Source organism: Protopterus annectens, chromosome 5.part0, assembly GCF_019279795.1.
Source record: "Protopterus annectens isolate FY-2018-M chromosome 5.part0, PAN1.0, whole genome shotgun sequence".
Lineage (NCBI taxonomy): Eukaryota > Metazoa > Chordata > Ceratodontiformes > Protopteridae > Protopterus > Protopterus annectens.
The window spans coordinates 1,955,673,837-1,955,697,142 of record NC_056735.1 but is presented as its reverse complement, the minus strand read 5'-3'; positions in this window follow the sequence as shown (position 1 = coordinate 1,955,697,142).

Sequence of the window (23,306 nt, the reverse complement as noted above, 5' to 3'; positions counted from 1 at the left end):
ACACAAATCCAATACAATGATACCTGTGGTCAAGTGGAGTAGTATTCATGCTGTTTTTCAGTTCCCAGCTCACAGTATATCTGTGCTGCATCTATTGCATCAAGTAATCCTGTACAGCACAAAAAGTAAAATGCATAATTCACCATTCTCCACTCAATCTGCATTTGTGGCCTCCTAATGTGAGTCCCTATGTAAATACTTAAGCAACTACCATTGAATCTGATTAGAATATAGTTATGATATCTGGGTAGTATTCCTGTTTGGATTCTAGAAGGTTCAAGGCTCCAATAATGTCACTGCTACTTACTAATGCCTGCAGGAGATTGGCTGAGCCTTATCTCCATACACTTCCATCTCTGGAAACATAGTACATATAGATTCATTGGTTCATAGGTTGGTACTAGGCTATCGGCCCTAGGGCCTATACAAGCCCAGCTGTAACAATTCCCTGGATATTTCTTCCCACAATATTTACTTCCCTGGACCCCTGTCTAGCAGGGCGACTGACGTGATCCCCAGGGTGAAGTTCATATCTCCCATCCAATCGTCAGGGCTCACTTTGAAGAGGGCCAAGGAGGCACTCTGCTTGACATGTATGGGCAGTCTATTCCAGAGTATGGGGAATCTCTGAGTCAGGAACCTATCCCTCCAGCATGTTTTGTTCATTGTGATGACAAGGTTTAGATCCCTGGAGCATGTGGCTCATGATATCCATTGCTTGTGTGCCCATTCTAAAGCAGTCTAAATGTTCCTCTATAGAGAGCAATATACACAACTTCCCAGGCTAATACATCCCCTAGCATGAAATAGCCATAAGGCCAGACATGTAACAGTCACTGCCATGCTTGCAGCTATCATATATGATAGAGCATACGTTGTTGAATCCCTGCATTTTTTCAGCAAAGCGATTATGATTGTGTTCCATTTGAACTCGGGTATTTGATCTCAGATGTCATAAGACATAAACTTCATGAGCCAAGTCTTGGGTGATTTGGTATGTATTCATCTACATATGTGTAATGTGTTCATTTTGTCAACTGTAGATTAACCTTTGAATCAGGGATGAGCTTGTACCTCTGAGTTCCTTAATGCTTTATAATGGGTGCTCGGCCACTCATTATCTGCATGCATTGCACACTTTCTTTATGAAGTACTATATTGTAATGTAAAAGACAAGCCACTTTTATGTGTATGAAATGTAACAAATGACCTGCTATAATCTAGCTCAGGTTCTAAGCATGAGCAATATCTACTACACATATAGTTTTTATCATGTGCACCTTCATTTTCATAGGTTCATAGGTTGGTACTAGGCTATCAGCCCTAGGGCCTATACAAGCCTAGCCATAACAATTCCCTGGCTATTTCTTCCCACATTATTTACTTTCCTGGACCCCTGTCTAGCAGGGCGACTGACGTGATCCCTGGGGTGAATTTCCTTTCTCCCATCCAATCGTCAAGGTTCCTCTTGAAGAGGTCCAAAGAGGCACTCTGCTTGACATGTATGGGCAATCTATTCCAGAGTCTGGGGAGTCTCTAGGTCAGGAACCTATCCCTCCAGCATGTTTTGTTTATTGTGATGACAAGGTTTAGATCCCTGGAGCGTGTAGCTCTGAGGGATTGGGATTTCTTTAAGTGTAGCATGTCCAACAGCTCTGGGTTTGACATGGCCTTGTATGTTAAGCAGAGATCACCTCTGAGTAGACGATATGCAACAGAGTATAGCTGGAGTTTTTTAAGGCGGTCAGCGTAGGGCATCTGCTTTAGGCCTGTGATTCTTTTAGTGAGGTATTTCTGAGGCCTTTCCAGTTGTTGCAGATGTCTTGAGAGGTACATACCAAATGGGGCATTGTATTCTATAATGGGTTTAATGAGGGATGTGTACAGTGGGACAATGACCTCCTTTTTTCTGGATGAAAAGCCCTTCGTGATGAGGTGTGCCACATAGAAGGATTTCCTGACTGTTGTGGCGATGTGGTTATCGAAGGTGAGACCACTGTCCACCTGTGTCCCTAAGTCTCTTATCACACTTTCTGGGTTTAGTGTACTGCCACCTATATGGTAATTCATGGATACATGTTTTTTTCCCAAAGGGGATAACAATACATTTCTTGGCATTGAGCTTGAGCCCATGGCTCTGGCACCAAGCATCTGTTTCTGTAAGGCCCTTTTGTAGAGTATCCACATCATTTGGGGATTCAATAATGGCTCCCAGTTTGCAGTCATCTGCAAACTTTGTTAGCCAGAGTCCCTTAGTGTTGACCTGAACTTCAGAGAAGTAGATGCCAAACAAGAGCGGCCCCAGGACTGAACCCTGAGGTACTCCACTTGTCACTTGTCTGGAGCTGAATTTGGAGTCGGCTACTTTTACAGTGTGGGTTCTATCAGTAAGCCATTTAGCAACCCATTGGGTGACATAGGGATTAATGCCCAACTTAGTAAGTTTATCTATGATTCCAGAGTTGGGGATGGTATCAAAGGCCTTGGCAAGGTCTAGGTAGGCTGTGTGGACCACCTTACCCATGTCCATGGCTCTGGAGACTAATTCAAAGAAGTCAATCAGGTTCAGGAGACAAGATCGGCCCTTCACAAACCCAAACTGGGTGGGGTCCAGTGTTTGAAGGTTGCCAATGTCTTTGTTTATAAGTTCCATGATAATACGCTCCATGGCCTTGCAGATAAGGCTTGTCAGACTGATGGGACAGTAGTTTCCGGGATCCAAGGTGGATCCCCCCTTGTGGATTGGGATAACTGTAGCTCTGCGCCACTCAGTGGGCACGAAACCTGAGGTGAGGCTATGATTAAACATGACACTTAGGTGAGGTGCCAGTTCATATTGTAGTTCATGTAGTACACAGCCCGGGATGTCATCTGGTCCCATGGATGCTGTATTCTTGGCTTTAGAGAGTGCATTTTGTACCTGTGTGGCCATTATTACTGGAATTTGGCAATCTTCCGGTATTGAGATGGGCCATTTATGGGTGAGAGGGGCGTGAAGTTGGCACTGAATCGATCTGCCAGGATATTGGCAATATCCTTTGGATCAGTATATTTAATGCCATTCTGTTTTAGCTCAGAGCAGATCTGAGCATTGCCATTTAGATTCTTGACATAGTTATAGAATGCTTTGTGGTTGTCTTTGGAATCTTTGGCAATTTTATTTTCGTAACGAGCTTTGGAGGATTTTATGAGGCATCTCAGTTTCTTACTGAGGCTAGTAAGGGAGTTTTTTGCATCCTGGGATTTTCCTCTTTTCTGAAAAAGTTTCTTCCTTTTGTTGTAAAGTTTTTTTATGGCAGGGGACCACCAGATTGGCTTCCTTTTTTTGGATGAGATCATTTTGGTTCTATTTGGGATGGCACGATTCATGCATGAGTGGATGTGCTCGTACAGTGCCTTAGTGCAGGATTCAGCAGTTGAACTTTCAGTTCCCGTCTGCATGGGTGTTATGAAGTTTGTCACTTCTGACTTGAGTAGCATGAAGTTGGCTTTGGAGAAGTTTTTTATGGTAGTTTCTTTACTGGGAGGTGGGGGTGGGATGTGGATGTCAAGGGTGATTAGCTTATGGTCAGACCTGACTAACGAGTGGGTGACCATAGGTATGGAGCATTGATTTCCCATGTTGGTAATGACCAGGTCTAGGATATTGGAGCCCCTGGTGGGACTATGGATTAGTTGATCCAGGGCATTGGAATTTATGAATTCCAAGAACCGTTGCACAAAGGTGTAGGAACATGAGTAGTTTTCCCAGTTAATGGCAGGGTAGTTAAAATCACCCAGTATTAGGGTGTTTGGTTCTATCTTAATATTTTCCAGTATGTTTAGAAAGGTGTAGTGAGAATCTTGGGGTATGGTGGGGGATCTGTAGCATGCTACAATTTGGATTGCAGTCTTACCTAGTGTTAGTTGCACTTGGAGAATTTCAGGCACATTGTGTTGGCCAACTAGCCTGGTGGTGTGAATATCCTTGGTGAATATTGACACTCCTCCACCTTTAGTGTTTCGGTCCTGGTTTGGTGGCCGAAAAGTGTGGTAAGAGTTGTAGCCTGGTATTGCAGGGGTGCTCTCTGGAGCCTTAAACCAGGTCTCAGTTACTACACAGATATCGATGTTCTCCATTTTTAGGAGTGCCTCAAGAGAGTGCATTTTGAGGTTTAGACTTCTAGCATTGAGTAGCATTACCTTCAGATTTTGCATGCTTGTACTTGTTACGGTGGTGGTTTTGTCCTTTGAAGTTTGCCTAAAAAAGGCACTATAGGGGTGGCAAGAGCCTTAGCCAGTAACCTGAATCCCAGGGGTGACAGGTGCAGACCATCTCAGGCAAAGCATCGTGGTCTGTTAATCATGTCATCCCAGGCAGACAGATACTGGATCCCCTTTGAATGACACCATAAGCTTAGCCAATTGTTGAAGTCAATCATTTTATCCTTATATTGTGGTATCATTCTGGGCGAAGGCAGGATGCTACTCAGGGCTAGGGTCATACCTGCCTGGGCCACATGATCCAAGAGCTCTTCCATGTCTCTTTTCATGTAGTCCAGGGAGGTACGTCTCAAGTCATTCACTCCAACATGGACAATGACAGAGTCATATTTGTACTTGTTGTGGAGTGACTTGAGTGCATGCGTTATGTGGCGGATCCTGGCACCCGACAGGCAGCTGACTGTAATTTTCTCCTTATTCAACCTGGTGAGAGGGACATCAGTGTGCCGAACTATAGAGTCACCTATGACTAAAGTGTTAGGTACATTGTCTTGCCTTAGGGGCTGTTGCTGGGTGGCACACTGGTGTTGTGAACTATGTGACACATTGGTTGTGATTGGTGTTTGTTTGCGTTTCAGCTTCAGAGGTCTTTGCTGCTTGCGCAGGTTACAGTTAAGGGCCTCTGCATATGTGGATTTAGTGTTGCTATATGTGGGTGTTGGTGGTGCGGGTTTAGAAGGGCTATGTGTTGCTTGAGATGTAGTGTGGGTGTTAACCTTCTCCTCTTGACTGTTTAGCACAATCTTGGGTGGAGAGAGCTTTGCTTCCATTTTGGCTATGTAAGTGCATCTCTCACATGTTGTAGTGTTGGGTGGTAGGAGGAGAGGGTTGTCTGTGTACATGAGGCAATTGCTGCATTGCCCCAGTATGCCCAGATTCACCAGGTGGACAGGAGAAATCACCGGAAGCTGACCCTTGGACATGCTTGGTTTGGGGCTTTTTTTTTTTTCTTTGTAAAGTATAGGAGCTGTTTCCTTAGCCAGGTACTTTGCAATTATAGGCTGTTTAGTGCCTACTATTAATTTCTCCTTGTTAACAAGGAGAGTTCAGTGTTTGTATGAGTTTAAGGCTTCCTAGTGCTTTCCAGCAGGTATTAGAGAAAGTGCTAGTCACAGGGATGCTTAAAGGTAAGATTGAAAAGAATGCACTCTGCAGTGTGCACTAGAGAAGTTAAATGTGAAAGTAGGTAACTTGAGTTTTACCTGTTTAAAAAGTTAAGGTTTAGTGGAGAGTTACTATTTTTAAAACAGCAAGATGGATTGAAGGGGGTGGTACTTTTGTATTTTGGTACTATGAAATACTGTAGGATGGCTAATAAATTTAAATAATTGAAGGGGTGGGATTTCAAAAATGATGATTTTGTGATTACTCACATAAGCCAGTGAAAGTAGAGAGAAATGAGATATATGGTCAGATTAACATAAGAGGCGGGCAACTAGAAAGACAGTGGTATTTAACAAGACAACTTAAATGCGTGGGAGGGCGAGAAAAAATTCTGCCTGACTCAGAACAGAGAGAGCTGTAGTCTCTTTTGAAGTTTTAATATGCAGTTAAAACAGAATGCAAGCAAAACGCAAAGTAAAGAGAACAAACTACAGTATTCAAAATATAGAAAGGCAATACAGTAATACAAAAAATAACAGCAAACTAACCTTTCCTTCACAGCAAAGTGTAGCAGAGTCTGGATGAGCCTTTCTGGTAAATCTAAAATTCAGATATTAAGTATGAAGTCATATTTAAATTTTAGTATGCATACTTCTGACTTACAGGTAGAGTTGTAATCGGGATGGCTGTTCTCACTGATTGATGTTTAGGTTTAGAAAAGTGTTCTTCCTGTTTTAGCTCCTCTTGTAGTGCTGTCAGAAAGTTATACCTCAGAGGAAGGATATTTTAATTTGGCAGGAGTTTACAAAGAGTGGATCACGTCTAAGTCAGCACTGTGAAGTCTGGGACTAACCTTTGGCACCATATAGCCTTGAACTAAAGAATACATTATGTCCATTGTGTATAAATCTGTGGGGAGTTGTAATTCAATTTTATGTGTGTGAGGACACATTAGCTGACACAAGAAAAGCAATTTTCTTTATCTAGCAAGGTCCTGTTGAGTAGTAATTTTGTTGTACATAAAAGGATGTATTAAATTTAAAAAAGTGAATTAAATCCCAGCTATTCTTCATGCGCTGCTTTGATTACTCCCTGATAAATCAGAAAATGTCTAAGAGCAGAGTTGAGGTCTGTACCAATAAAAGCAAAAAGGATTGGCAATCTTTGACTTTGTGACAGAGGTCTTCACTTCTGTGAATAATAGAAACCCACTGCACCATATTAGACATTTCCTTTGCACTTTAAAGGGCTATAAAGAACTGCTACAAAAAATGTTGATGAAGCATATTTCTGTGTCACATCATGTCAGACTACTGATGTCTAATGCATTGCTCAGTTCTATACCACATTAAGATAATTTGCTAAAGCATTTTTATGAATCTGCACTATGTTCTTGTTAATGTTTGACAGCTCTTGTATGAAATGATGCCATATGTTTTTTTTATGTGAAAGCATGACCTGCATGTAAACAAAACTCTGAATTTCTGAAGTAGTAAAATGTATGAGTTCATAACTTTACATCATATAAAATGTGTACAATGTACTTAAGTAGTACATTTAAACCTTACTTAATATTAAATAGTATTAAATATAACAATTTCTATGGTAGGTAGTTGCCAATTTCCCTACCCTCCACCCCCTGACCCCTGACCTGCGATTCCTGTCTGTGTAGCAAGTTGAAAGATGTTGTGATAGATGGTCAACGATAAGAACCGTATGTAATCAGAAACTGTTCCTGTTACCAGTGGAAAACCCTAAATCAGCTGTCTTTTCTGCTAGAGGTAACTGTTTTCTATTCATTGTCATCTGTACTGGAATGATTATACACAGCTTAGAGAACTAGTGCAGTGGACTATCATCACAGTTAACCACAATGTTAATGTGGGAGAGGTTGGTATAATAGTTAAGGTCCTTACCTTGTAGATACAAGGTACAAGTTTTATTTTGGACCTCTGGTTATTTCATAGCTTATAATAGTTTGCAGACTAATAGCCTAGTATTTAAAGGGGTTGAGAATTAGCTTGTTAGCTAAGGTGTTTACCTCACAGACACAAGGTACAGCATTTAATTCTTACCTTGGAAACCATAGCCAGGCTAAAAAAGGCCGCTTGAGGTCATTAGCCTAGTGATCACCTATGATCCTATAATTGGGGAATTTTGGAAGAGTAACACATGATAATTAATGAAGTGCTGACCCTCAGAAATGTCTGTAGTAAGAGAATTATGCAGTCAAATAATTCAGATAACTGATTTGTGGACTAAATTTAGGTAGTCAACTGTTTTAATTATCATGGTCAACTTTTCAAATGTCAAAATCAATGTCAAAGCCTCTGGCTAACCAAGTTTGCAAGTTTGCAGATGATTGCAAACTGGGAACAGTCACTGAATCCCCGCAAGATGAGAACACCCTTCAGGAAGGTATAATACAGACAAATGCTTGGTGCCAAAGCCATGACTTAAAACTCAATACCAAGAAATGCTTTATAGTACCTTTTGGAAAGTCTGCTACCCCTGATAACAATGCCATCAATAAAACATCCCTAAAAGCTGGATCTGGGAACTCATGTATATAGTAACGTAGCCATAAACTAACCTGTGTCCAAGGTAATAAGAAAAATCCTTCTATGTTGCTCAACTTATAAACAAAGGCATACATATAGGTACAGAGAAGTCATCATAACACTGTACTCAGTCCTTATAATAACCATCATTGAGTATAATGCCCCCTTCAACATGTACCTTACCAGACACATGCAGCAACTTGAACGTCCCCAAAGGTTCCTTACAGAATGAATACAGGGAGGAAACACAATGTTCTACACTGGTTCATTGATTGGAACAACAGTGTTCCCAGGCAGTGAAGCACTACAAAGGGCAGTGTGAGGATGGGACCTTACTTGCCCCTTAAGTCAGTAGGGAGGCAGCCCCAACTTGTTCCGAAGCAGATTCAAGGGCTGTCCAGGCTTGCAAGGGGATGGTGGAACCAGACCTAACCACTAGCACTGCCATGGCAGTTGCTGTCATAATAGCAAAATTAAAGGAGGGAAGAACAGGACAAACAGAACTAAATAGTTTTTAAAAAGAAAAGATAGTGGCAAAGGAAGGGTGGGGAGAAAGAGGGAAGAATTATATCAATGTGCACAATTGTTTAACAGGATGTTAGGAGTAAATACTTGATAAAAAATGCTGAAATAAACAAACAAACAAATAAATATATGAATATGTAAATAACATAACAACCCTGAGCACAGTTTCTGAGTCTGACATTTGAAGGTTGATATGCTGTAATGTCCTATTGAACAAGGTTCTCCTAGGGAAGTGTTTTCAGGATGCAATATGCCTGCTGCCTAGCACTAACAGGTGTACCACTGTTGATCAGCCTACAAAGTTATGGAACATCATTCTGTTAGTATGAGTGACTGCCTTTCCCTACTTATCTCTTATTGCACTGTTGGCGTATGTGCATAGACCTATCACTCAAATGGGTACACACACTTCACCTACCTAACCATTGAGTCAGGCTCAGGAAGCCAAATACCTATCAAAACCAATACCTGCACATGTATAGGTAATTACACTTCCCACTCTACAGTTTACAGATAGGCACACAACTTTCTCAGAATTAATGCATTAAAAATATGTTCTCAAGAAACAATATTTCAATAAATAAAGTGAAGAAGACATGCACTATGGGACCCAAAAAGTTGTCCTTCCCCCTCTGGAATAGGAGACAATTCTCCTAAATTTCCTGCTGCACAGTGGAGAAACATTTACTTACATGCCCTCAATGCATTACTCAAGAAAAGAAACATATCTGTAAAAAGTACAGCAACAATTACAATACATCTGACCTCTTTTTCCCCAGTGGCACAGAAAGTCAGGGTGGGTCCTCTGAACATCATTGCAGTGGTTCCTGCACTGCTCAACACAGTGAGGTATGCCAATGGCATCAGTGATAGCCATGACAAGGCAGAGCTAGACATCCATTGTATACTGGGGACCCCCCCACTTATGTCCCTATACAAGTCCTTCCAGTGGTCCCTGTGTAGTAAATACAGGAAGTTCTTGAATTTATTACTGCAACGCCATGACACTCTGCCAGAAACTGTGCCATTGAAAGCCATGAGCATGCTTTAGATCTTATTACAGAGTATAACAGGTGGTATCTTGCAATAATCCTTCTTTTCCATTTTAGCAACTATCATGCAACATAGAGCATCTCAGTATCATGACTGCCTTATGGTGAATTTAAGAGAATTTTTACCAACACTTCTGAAATAAATTTAAAGGAAAAGAATGTGGAAGATACATTCACCAGGTTACAGAAGAGAGGGTATAGTGAACACATACTGCTAAAGGCTAGAAACAAAGTTGTGAACACTGGTGTTATGAGATATATGAATGAATATTATTCACATGGCAATGGAATTGGAAACATTGAGCAGCATGAAAGGATGGAAGAAAGGTTATTTTTGTTACTGGATGTTCCAATTTTTCTCCTATTTTGGAAATTATAGTTAGGCAATCTTGGGAAATAGTGATTCATGATACTTCCATTGGATGCTTGGTTTCAAAGCATATAACTTTTTCCTATGGCAGATGTTGTAATACAAAAGAATTATTAAACAAAAAAGATTTAAAATCTAGATATTCTGATGCCATGGGGAAGAGTGTAGGATCATATGGCTGCGGAAAATGTTTAGTTTGTCATAGGGTTAAAAACTTAGATGGTACTAAGATTAATGGCAGACTATATAGGGCAAATGAATATTACAACTGTGATAGTTGTGGTGTGATTTATATAATAGGATGTAATTGTGACCCTATTTTTTGGTATATTGGTCAAACCACGGGGAAGGTTAGGGTGCATATCATGGAACATCTAAGTGATGTGAGAAGGAAAAAACTTGAAAGTCCAGTGGCTATGCACTTCCTGTCAAAACACAAAGGGTTGGAAGATAGTTTATTTTTTAGTATTCTTGCATGCCCCACATCTTCAGGTGGTAATTTTAAACATCAGTTGAACAAACTGGAAAGTGGAATGATTATTAATTTCCATACTTTACATCCCCAGGGAATGAATTTGGAAAATAATCCTAATATTTGATATAGCTTAGTAATACATCTGAATTATTGTTAATAAGGGTTAAAAAAACAAGTTTTTAAGTATGCATAGTAATTTGTTAAGAAATTATATTTAGTGTGTGAATTAATAGCTGATGTATTAAACTGAATGTATTTAAATGTGGAAATATTTGATATTGATGTATATAATTTTGTATAGATATATCCTTTATTTATGCATCAACAGATATTTATTTGCATAACAAAAGTATTACAGTTGTATTTAAATATTATTATGAATGAATTTGTAGCTAATAGGGATATAGTTTATATGTTGAATAATATTTCTTTTCAGAGTGTTTGCAACTTTTTCAAGAAAACTGGTTGTATGGTGCAGTATTTATTTAAAAGATGTAATTAATGTAATTGGAAAACTTAATTGATTTATTGTTGGTTCAGAAATGGTATATACAGGGACATATTGGGAAGCTGTAAATGTTCCAGCAGAAGGCGAAAAGCCAAGGTACCAGAAAGGTTGTAATAAAGAACTTCATGTTCTGACCTTTGATTTCCCTGCCTTTCTTTCGTGTGGTATGAAGTGTGAACTTATTACAGAGTATAACAGGTGGTATCTTGCAGTAATCCTTCTTTTCCATTTTAGCAACTATCATGCAACATAGAGCATCTCAGTACCATGACTTCTGATGGGATGTGAAACAAATTGTTGCAATATTAATTGCATTTCTTGTTGACTTAAAGGTGTGAAAAAGCACATGTATTCATTCTTTGCATGAAGTTTAACTTTGAATTCATTATTGCTCTGAATTGCCTCCATTATCAGCAAATGTAATATATGTTCTACAAAATCACCATTTGTACCACTGACCCACCATGCATGCTCAGTGTGCTCTGCAGGTGTTCCTAAGAGGTCAAGAAACTGTGACTGAAGTATAGCATGCATTCATGATATAGTGTTAGAAGACTGTTTGCTTCTTGTTGGGAGAGTGATATGACGAAGCAGTGGTGGTATTTGTGTTATTGATGACGTTAGGTCACTATGCCTAGTTGTAACATATATTTACAGACATCTACACAAAATAACATGGCTATTCAAGTGCATAGGAGTGGGATTTCACAGGCATCCCACCCATGTACTAAGTATTATCTTAATTCACAAAGCATAATGCCTGGCAAAGGAAAGGCTTAGAAATGCAAGTTCTCCAACACAAAGAATGAGATTGTGATGCAGGCCATCAGTCTCTATTGCTGATAGATGTTCAGCAAAGAAGCACCTGACCAGCCTTACCTTGGCACTGCAAAACAGGCTGCAGTAAAAGATATATGTGCTGTTAACAGACAAGGCAGAAACTATGCACTAGTCCATTGACGGACCACTGACATAATCAGATATGCACAGAAGCATGCTGTCCATCTTACATGAGAAGGCAGTAAGATGGAAGCAGCCCATTGGCTGAACCACCATTAACTGAGATAGATGAGTTCCATGCATCTCTGCAAGCAGGATTAGGCTCTTTCACTTCCAGACAAATATCTAGTGTGGAGGTGTGTATGAGCAGATGAGGATGTACACAAGGGCATGATGCTCATACCGGTGACTCATATTTTACATGCCATTGCTTGCATTCATGCTACATCTAGGCATGAATTTTTTTAAGTAATTTTGATAATCTGATGCAGCTTCCAACTATCCCCTTCCCATTGTACTTTATTACTTGGGTAACCTATGTCTGATAGGTAGTGTAGGTATTCTAAATAAAGGTAAGCACAGCCTGGTCATAGGTTTACACGCATCACTTTTACTGTAGTGTATGTTGTTTAATCTGATCCAAAGCTATGATCCAGCAATTGCATCTTGACCAGTGTCACAGTGAACTGTGCCTACCTTCACCTAGAATGGTGACCCCTGCTGGTTGGACCTATACTGACTTATCATCTGGCTCACCCACAACTTTCTGGTGTGGTGGGCAATGTTCCTCCTGAATATGCCCCCTCTGCAGTCAGTGCTTTCTCAGTATTGTATTGTATAATATTACACATACTAAAAATATCTTAGTACATGTGAAAGGGCATATTGTAAGCCACCACCACAGACATCCAGGTACCAAAATATATCTTCAGCAAACGAAACACTTACTTAGTGATGATGCAGGTATTAGATTGTCTACCATGGTCTGTGGATTACTGAGTAGTGTCATCAACCATGACTCCAGGGCATATCTTGGATCACTAATAAGAGGCCCCTGGGAAAAGTCACCCCTAATAAACTGCTGATACAAGTCATGTGTGCACAATTTGTGGGGAGTCATGGGTAGTGCCTGTTTGACCTGTAGATACGCTGTAGATCATACCTTGTGCTAACCCTTGCAGCTTACCTGCTGGGCCATTATTTTAATATGTATGTAGTCTAAGGCCCCAAGGAGCTTTGGGAAATGGGATCATTCATACCTCATGACTTTGGCTGTCTCCTCTTTGGTAAGATGAAACTGCATATGCTTCCCCACATGCTGTAACATTGTATCAAGGAACTGTGGAATATCCTTGAGGTAGTCACCAAGGAATCCCTCATTCTTTCCCTGTTGGCTGCTGAAACATTCATGTAGCTAATATTCTGAAAGCCAAACATAGGGTAGTATCTATTGGGAGCGGTAGTCCATGGCTGCAGATGAGAATGACACATATCAGCCAGTTCCAGCATGGTGACTCTGTCAATAAAGTAGTGTTTTATAGCGTCATTACCATGACAGCCATAAATATTATGTATGCATTCATGGCATGGCACTTCCTTGGATGCTAACACACAACATTGTGATTATTAGTGGCAGTTACAGCCTGTTGCATATCCGCATTTTTTTTAACAGCTACAGCAATCGTATCATCATTCTGCTACTCTCCTGCAACACCAGTATTCTGTGGTGGTCAGCTCACTAGAGGTGGACCTTCCATTCTTCAGTTTTATACATTTCTGAATCACTCCGCCATACTTGATGTTGCCTTCCTTTGTTTCCACAGAATCCCTTATTTAATGCTGTTGCTCTTTACACTCTCATTACACCATCATTAGATTGCACTTTCACCAACTATGTTGCACAACCTTCCCCTCTTGAGCTCTATGAGCCATAAATTGAACACACCCTGTGGATGAACATTTGTCATGGCCTATAGCCAACTGCAATCTGAGCACCTATTGTGAATCTCTACAATTTTCTCTTAAGGTTCTATAAATGCTGCTGTTTTTGTGGAAAGTTGATATTAATTTTCCACTTAAGGCATTTCAGTCATAATACCACTTTCTTTATTACAGCATTTAAGGATATTGGGACAGGGTTTTGTTTTGAAGGAGTCAGACCAGAGATGTTACCTACTTCACACATTTTTTCTGTTTACTTCTGACCACCCTGCCTGTTAAACTTCAGGTACCCCTGTTATATATCTGCCATCTATAGGTCTTGAACATGGTATTCAGAAAGCTATAAAGGAGGAGAATAATAATTTAGACAGTAATAAATAAATAAATAAATACATGCTGATTTAGGTGTAAACCAAACAAACTAAAAAAAATCACATGCTTCAGTAGTAGCCTAATGTGAGTGGGACCTAGAGATCAGTGCTTGAAAAATCAAACATAAGATAGTCGCTGTTATTGTTAGATACAATTTTTGAGACAGTATACTCAAACCATTGTTTTTTTTTTTTTTCCTTCAGAAGTGATATGTCTTTTTTGCATTTTTGAAAAAGAGACTTTTTGCAGCATAACTTTGAAAGTCATGGTTTAATGGGAATAATTCTTCAATCTGAAAAGTGTGTAATGTATGTATATATATCTATATATATATCTATATATATATATCTATATATATATATATATATATATATATATATATATATATATATATATATATATTTTTTTTAAATTAGTATTTTTTCCTTGTAACAAACTAAAGTTGTACAGAAAATTACTTGTGCAATTTAAAACTGATGAAATTGAAGCAATTGATTTGAGACATTTTTGGAACGCATGTGTCAGTCTGTTAAAAAATGTAATGAAAAGTAAATATTATAGAAAGGTATGAAATGGACTGTCAGAGGTAATTCTAAAAATGGAAAAATGCTATTTCACATTTATGCAGTATTATTTATATAGTGTGGGGAAGCTTACAGTTAAGATATTTCAGTCTACTTAAACATGCTAATTTTTATGGAGAAATGTGTGCAGAGAAGTCATATGTATAACAGAGTGTGGACAGTTAATACATAGAAAGCAGAATGCAGGATGTATAGAAAATTTGGTCACTTTTTGATTGTCTGCAATGTAGGCCAGCATGCTATACAGATGGAAGATGTACAAAATAACATGAACAGTATTACTGAGCATGAGAAGAGGAGAGAAAATCCAAAAGGTAGAAATGGGAGAAGTGTCAGATAGATAACATACAGGAAGAACAAATTTAGGATACAGAAACAGTACACAAATTGGGATCCAAGAATTAGAACTTGAAATGCAGAATGGTTATGTATTATATAGAGAAGATGAACAATTTGATGAAGAGATAGAAAGTGAAATGGAGAAATTACATTGTAAACATATAGTTGTAAAAAGGTCAATGCATGGAAAAAAAAATCTCACATAAACTTAAAACAAGAGGAAAAGAGAACTATAACAGTGGATTCACTAAATACCAATGTGGTGAACTAGTTTCTCCTATTATCATATTGCAACATTTGAGACTGAATAATGAGTAGAATAGAATTCTGTCAGAAAACCTGAGGGGAAGCATAGTGCTATGAAAATTAAGGCAAGATCCACATTGAGGAGGTGTATTTCTATTCAATGAAAAAGTGAAAGTTTTAAATGTCTGTGCAGTAAAAGCACAGAGCGTCTCAGTAATATACCGTGTGACAAAAAAGCTTTTAGATGAATAGGGGTGTGTGCTTATACTATAATCTAGGATAGAACAATTGTTAGAAAAAATAAACATTTAGTAATATTAAACAAAAACATTACAACTATGGATGATTTTAATTTGTAAGTTCTGCAGAAGAAAATCAAAAAAGAGAATTAATGAAATGGGTAAATGTTAAATTAGGTAAGGGAAAACAATTTATGTATAGAAGAGGGACTAAATAGGTAGATGGGGTAGCTTAATAATGGACAATAAGACCATGGTAAAATTTGAATACAACTTTGTGAATATGCAATTTAATTAAAGAAGGTAAAGATTTCTCATGATGTGAATCTATGTATAGAAGTTAAAGTTAAAAAAAAAATAAATAAATAATAGCAGAAAATAGTAAAAAAGCATTATTAGTAAAGGAAATGAAGGATGTGTAGAACTATTATTTGAATATGATTTACTTTTAATTTTTTTTTATAAGAATAATGAATAATTTGCAAATGAAAAATATAGGATGATATACTTGAAACTAGAGCATCAAAAGGAAGATAATAAAGACAATATACAATACTGGGAAAAAAAGAGAAGAATGGTAAAGAAAATGTTGTTAAAGAAAGAAAAGCATTTAAAAATTTGAAAAAAAGAAACAGAGAAAAGTGTATACATATCTATATATATATATATATATATATATATATATATATATATATATATATATATATACATATATAGAGAGAGAGTGACAGAGAGATACAGATATAAATATAGATATACCCCGGGATTCTTGAAGTTCGGCGCAAGGCCGGAGTAAGGCCTGCGCCGGCCGTGCAGCGTATATATGGTGTAGTAGTGCCATATGCATATTAATGAAGGTGCGCTACCACCACATCCACGTGCATAGGAAACGTGCACGAGTGCATGGGGCGTTTCTAAGTTGCGCCCAAAGGCGTGTCAATGTCGGCTGTCAATGAGCAACCTAAACTGCTGAATATTATAGACTGCCTGCAATAGTAATCGCACCTATCAGTGTCCGTGAATAATGAAACTTATGCAAAGCATGCAAGACAGTTCCTGGCCACACAAAATTGAGAATCAAACAGAAATGCACACAACACAATATGGAGTTTCCATCCTTGGAACAAATGATATTTAAAATCATGTGTCCGTAATGTACTGCACTGTAAGTAGTTATACCCAGTGGTAGTGAAGCGCATCATGTCAGCGCGCCGCCAATACACACTTCCAGCCCCATGGGCAGGGTCACCAGCAGTCCCACATTGGTAGTGACAGTACACAGCTGGGCAGTTGTGGCCATATAACAATCATAAAGAAACCTGACAGTCCATATTGTATACCAAAATCACGCAAACATATGAATATTAAAATGTGCTATACACATGAACAGGAACGTAACCGGCACATACACATAGGATGGTATATGCGGAACCGGGACATCCAAATGCTGAACCCATGCATGCATAATGCAATACGCAACATCCCCTGTAGCACACAACCCGCACCCATGTCCGAATGTCCACCAAATCCAGCTACCAGCCTTGCACAGCCGTACACCTACACATAGCGAGTATTACCCATATGTAGTAGGAAGTATCGCCCTAGGCAGTGTCAGGATTGCAAACTTGTATCCAACGTTTGAAAACATCCCATCACAGTTTCGTAAATCCAAATGCCCATGCGTTCATGTTTTGGCAAAATTTGTGTACATCCCGCATGGGATAAGTAAACTGTTTAAACATCAGAGTTGTGTACACACCACGATGTCTAGTAGTGTACACATCTGGACAAAAGTTGTATGTGTAGTCACGGTACTGTTCAGTTTCTAGACGGACATGCAGAACATACTACGCAGGATGGAACACCTGTCCACCATGCCAGTCTCCCCACATGAATTATCGACAGAATATATTCTACTCAATCACATACCGACACCACACCTCTCAACCTATTACAGCAACAAAATCTGGACAAAGCCTTAAATGATGGGTGAACAAATAGGGACAGATGTAAATACTGCTCTCACAAACTTCGAAAGTTCACAGAATAACAATATGTACATTAGCATGAAATGTTGTGAATGATGTGGGGTAGTCCCCAAGTATTACAGAGGTCCATTCATATTTACAGTAACAAACCTTCACATTTGTTTACTGTACTACTGCATACCTGTAGTTAATTCATGTCCAAAATAATAATCCTCATATGAATGAATACAGGAAATAGTCAAATGTGAATGGGAACACCGCTCACCGTGGATTATGTATTGTAACCACCCCACCCATATTATGTATTGCCAACATAATACACTGCTGAGAGGTGCCCAAACACCTGTGTCTGTAAACACAGGTAAAATGTATAAAATGGACAAGCTCTGTCCATGTGCTTTGTCTGACATTTGAACATGGTCAGGGCAGTTCCGTTCACCAGGCGGACAAGCCTAAACCCAGATCACCACATGAACACCCTGACAATCAAAGACTTGTATGTGCCAGGACTATAAGCCTTGGAGTTCTGAATATCCCTGGAGTGATTAAATATGCAGCTTGGGTCCAGAGCAGTAGGGAATAGGGAATGTATAATATGTAGTATCGCATTTTTCCCAGCAAGTGAATGGATGCCTGTGTTGTAAGTGAAGTGGTGAGGCATATGTTAATGTAGCAATGTACTATGGGTATGCATATAAATGAGTCAAAACACCAGTAGTATAGTGGTTACAGCATCCGGCCAACGTGAATGCAGTTCCGGTTCAACTAAGACTACAGCACATATAATGTGAAAGTGTAATGAATGCATCTGTGCTGTACAGACATTTAAATATGTCAAGGTGAACGTGTGTTTCGCATATGTCCATTAACTGGATTACAGATATTTTACTGGTACTGTCACAAGTAATAAAGCCCATGTAAGCACAAAGACTTAGTAAACATATGCAACTCACAATGAGGATATGCAAGTGCGCCTGCGCGTGTGTAATCCGCCCACAGCATAGCAAATGGATGCTGTTTCCTACACGTTAGTTCTATATATGGATATATACATTTGTGTATAGATATATATCCACAGACTTAAACTAAATAAATATATGAAATAAAGAATGTACAGACATATATATATATATATATATATATATATATATATATATATATATATATATATATATATATATATATATATATATATATATATATATACATATATATATATATATATATATATATATATATATATATATATACAAACACATACAACATTAATTGATATATACATAACAAACATACAAACATATGTCATTGTAGATATAACACATGTACATAAATAGGTTACATCATAGCTATTATGGATAGACATACAGACATGCAATAAAGGTAAATACACTGCTGCTATCCAAACCATTGCCCGGAAAGTACCAGTGTGCCAGATCTGCAAGTTCTACTCTTTAAACATGGATATAGGTGTCCTTTGCAGGACCACAAAAATTGCGAATCTATACAGGCACTGTCCTGTAATGATTGCTGCAAAGAAGTGTCATCCGCAACTACAATATAGCTGTACATGCAACAGTAGCTTGTGCAAGTGTAATAACACATGGGTTGACAGAATGTAAGACATATGTCCCGATACGTGGAGAGTGGATAGTGCTTAGAAGTGTCTTCATACTTTATTATCGCTCACATTAAATATGTCTTATGACTACTGTGGAGGGGTGTCAGGTATGGGAAGCATGGGTATGCAATAATGGGCCTAGGTGCCTAGGTGTTGGTTGGCACAGATTTAGTAGGTCCGCCCCATGGGAGTGATGAATATTCCTATGTGGGTATAGCACATGCCTATATCTTCCAAAAATGAAGAACCTATCTACTGGATATTGTGTAAACCATTGGGGGAAGACGTAGGGACTTATATCAGTGTCTTGTAAGCGATTATCATGGACGTACATGCATATGACTAAGATGGTAACCATACCTCTCAACCTATCAGAATAAGACATCTGGACAAAGGCATTTTAAAATAAGTACAAATAGGGAATATTATAAATATTCCTCTTACAAAGTTAGAACGTTGATAGAATAATGGATCATTCATTAGTATGAATGTTTTGAGGGTTATTAATTATAAACTACTAATGACTGTCATTATTGTCTAACTTCACAGTCCCACTAAATTACCAGAAAGGCACAATATTATGAAAAAAGGAACAAAATTATAAGTCTAAGTTCGGGACATTTACCCAAAATGTGTACAGTTGAGAGGTATGAAGGTAACCCTGTCCTAAATAAATGTACAGAACTAGTGAGATTAGGTGGACAGGTGTGAAGAAAGACGTGATGACAAATGACAAAACATGTATAAGTCAAAAGCATGTACCTCGATAAATGTGATAAATACTTATGCCCTGTAATAGCCAATGTGGAAGGTTAATAGAAACAAAATAAATGTGTCCCTCAGGGTGTTATGCAGTGTCCCCGATACAGTGTTCAGTCTCCCACATTCGCATGTGAGTTCTGCCACTGACGGAAAGTGCAAATACCGGCGAATACATAAGGTAGATGATAGCAGAATATGTGTTGATTAGCACCTGTTGGATTTTGTGAGGAACACAACACTCTGGGTGGGTGTGTCCTACAAATGGAATGTAATGGCATCTGGCCTGTGATTTCCTCATATATTGTGTGTAGTGGTGTAATAAAATGATATATCTTGTATCAGAAACAGATACATGTTATAGGAAACAGTATTATCGACTATACTACTACAAGAAAGATCTGAAGGTATGAAAAGCACTGAAGTAGTCAGTTTAGTATTGACTGCAGGTATGTGTTGACTTGTCAAATGTCACAGCTGTATATATAGTTCCTATAGGGCTGTGACCTCTACAAATGATGAAAGTGGGAGCTGCTCTGTAGAAATGTCAGACGCAGCAGGTTAAAACATGCCTACAGTCATGCATACTCCACAAATAGACATATTAGCACACAGAAAAGCTTAGGCCAGGATTCACGAAGCCTTGGCTGGCGTGTATGAGTAGAGTAAGAGTAGAGCAAGGCAAGATGTCTACCGAGCTATTCAGCAATATCCTGTAGGGGCGTGTAAGACAGCCCCTAAAACGAACGTTGCACGGACAATGTTAGGATATGCAAATTACCCCATTTGTAGGTGAAAGCTATGCAAATGATGTAAAGTTTGCAATACATGAAACAGTAAGCTGTCCGTGCAAGAGTTATGTGCAGAAATGTACTCGGATGTTAACCGAGTAACGTTCTGCAAGTAGCTAAACGGAGCAATGTCAGCTGCAAATAAAGGATGAATTTAGGTGAAGAAGCATGCCAATGGCCAAATATAAGGCCAGTGACATGTTTTTTTCATTGGAAATTAATAAAACTCTAGTTGTCCTCCCCCGATCTCCGGTGTTTAAGCATAGCGCAGCGGCACAAATACGCGCTGCGCTTACAAAACAAGAAAAATATGTAAAATATACATACAACTGGTAATGTTAGTCAAAAGTTAGTTTGTCATGCAGGTGAATGGCAAGCTGAAGACAACATGGATACTGAGTAGTGGTTGCTATGTGTGGAAGCGCACTTTCAGAGATGTAACCAAGCATTAGTAGGCAATCCTATGCAACTGAGGCTGAGGATATTGAATCACAATTTGTCATGCCATATGGGCCAAGCCTCTACAGTGTAAGAGTAGGTTAAGGGGACTATCAGCATAGAAAATAGGTGACATCATGAGTGTGTATGTATAAAACACTGTAATCTTATTGGAGCAGTGTGTCACATGTTTGCTGTCAGTTACTCATCAGTGGAAGAGGCGTGTTATGATTTATCCTAGGTAAAGTCAGGAAACTGATGGTGTACTCCATGGATATCACTGCAGGTTCTTGCAAACCTGCTTACAGTGTGTTCACACCTGTGCGCGCCTGTAAGCCCGAGTAAGCATGTGTGCACACGTGTCTGCCCATGTGCGCGCGTTGTAGAACGAGTAAGCTAGTGTAAGACTGTTGAAGCCCTTATAATGTCGTGTAAGCCAGTGTAAGTGTTTGTATGCATGTATAAGCCTGTGTGCGCGCGTGGAAGTGGATGTGCACTTTACTGTGCTCCTATGCGCGGCGCTGCTCACTGTGGAAACAGACAGTGCAAAGGAAGGTAAACAAATAGCAGTAAGTTAACCAAGGAGAACTACCACAGCTAGCAGGTGAAAACAATCAGAATGAGCATATTACACAGCCAGTACAGTAGGCCAGCACAGCAGAGCACGTACAACTCTACAAACAGCATTCCACCATGTTTGTCTCAGACACACTGCAACATTGTAGTATACTAAGATAAGTGAAAACTGAAAAAGCTTAACTGAGACAACATAATGTTAGGGGCTGCCATTGCTATTATACGTCTACATATGCAACATGCAGAGGGTTGTGCCAATGTGAATGCTGCTCAGTAACACACAGTGAGCAGACGGAGAAGAGTGTGCAGGCACAGGGTAACCTACCAGGGGATACATGAGCTGGAGATAGTAGAGCGCTATAGAGTGGACAGAGACCTCCTACAGAAGATTGTGGAGCTGTGCAGGCCATGTCTCACACACAGAACCAACAGAGGGAAACCCATCCCAGTGGAAACCAAGGTATGTGTTGCCCTAAGGATACTAGCAACAGTTACCTTCCAAAGCTCAACTGGTGATATGATGTGGATTTCACAAACATCAGCATCCAGGGTACTGCACCATTCCATGAATGGCATGTCAGCACATGTCAGTGATCATGTATATATCCCCAATTCCCATGAGGTATTGGGCAGCAATATATGTCTTTTCCACACAATAGTGGAATACCCTGAGTACTGGGTGTAATACACTGCATGCACATATGCATCAAAGCACCAGCCAGTGAGTGTGGTAGGGCCTACATCAACCACAAGGGCTTCCCCTCCATGAAGTGGCGGTTTGTGTGTGATGGCCAGCCCATAATACTGAATGAGTGTGCTGGCTGCCCTGGAAGCTGCAATGCTTCCTATATGTGGCATCTGACGCAGCTGTACAAAACATTTGACAATGGGGACAACCCTCATGGTCACTTAGTAGGGGATGCTGGATGTGCAGTTCAACTGTGGCTGATGACACACATCAGAAATGCACACACACATGAACAGGAATGCCATAATGAGGCACACGCACAAACAGAAAATGTAATCTAGCATGTGTTTGTGTTGCTCAAGTCACAGTTCTGGTGCCTGGATACATCTGGTGGAGCATTAAAGCACCTGTTAACTACATGTACCAGAATTGTCTGTGGCCTAGGTCATCTGTGTCACACACACACACACACACACACACACACACACACACACACACACACACACACACACACACACACACACGCACACATGACAGTTTATATAGATAGTGTGAGTGACTGTTCATGTATGTGTTGTACTGCAGAACAGTTCAAACACAGCAAAGTCTGTGAATAATAAACATTTATCATAGTTGTACAACCACCTTGGTGGATATGCATGCAGACCTCTCATTGCTCATGTGATACAGTGATGTACTTCAAAATACCATTGTAAATGCAAATATCAAATGACAAATAACATAGCACATGTCTATATGTACACATTGTTACCCATTATACATATTGGGGTCTAATACCTATGTGTTACTGTTGGTATAGTATGTGTAGTAAATGTGGATAACTAACTCTTTTTAGCCTTATAGGTTTACAGCATGGGTTGGATAACACGTATCTGTCTGTATGATACCCTTTTGTAGAATAACTGTGTCATGTGCAGAATGCATTGTAGGCCACAGTATGAATTTCCAGATGTGGACAGGAATATCCCTATTGTCTTTGCTTGTAACTAACATGGCTATATGTCAAACAGTAATGGTCCCAGCAATGTGTGGTGGTCAATACCAGTGCTTACTGGTATAGTATAGTAC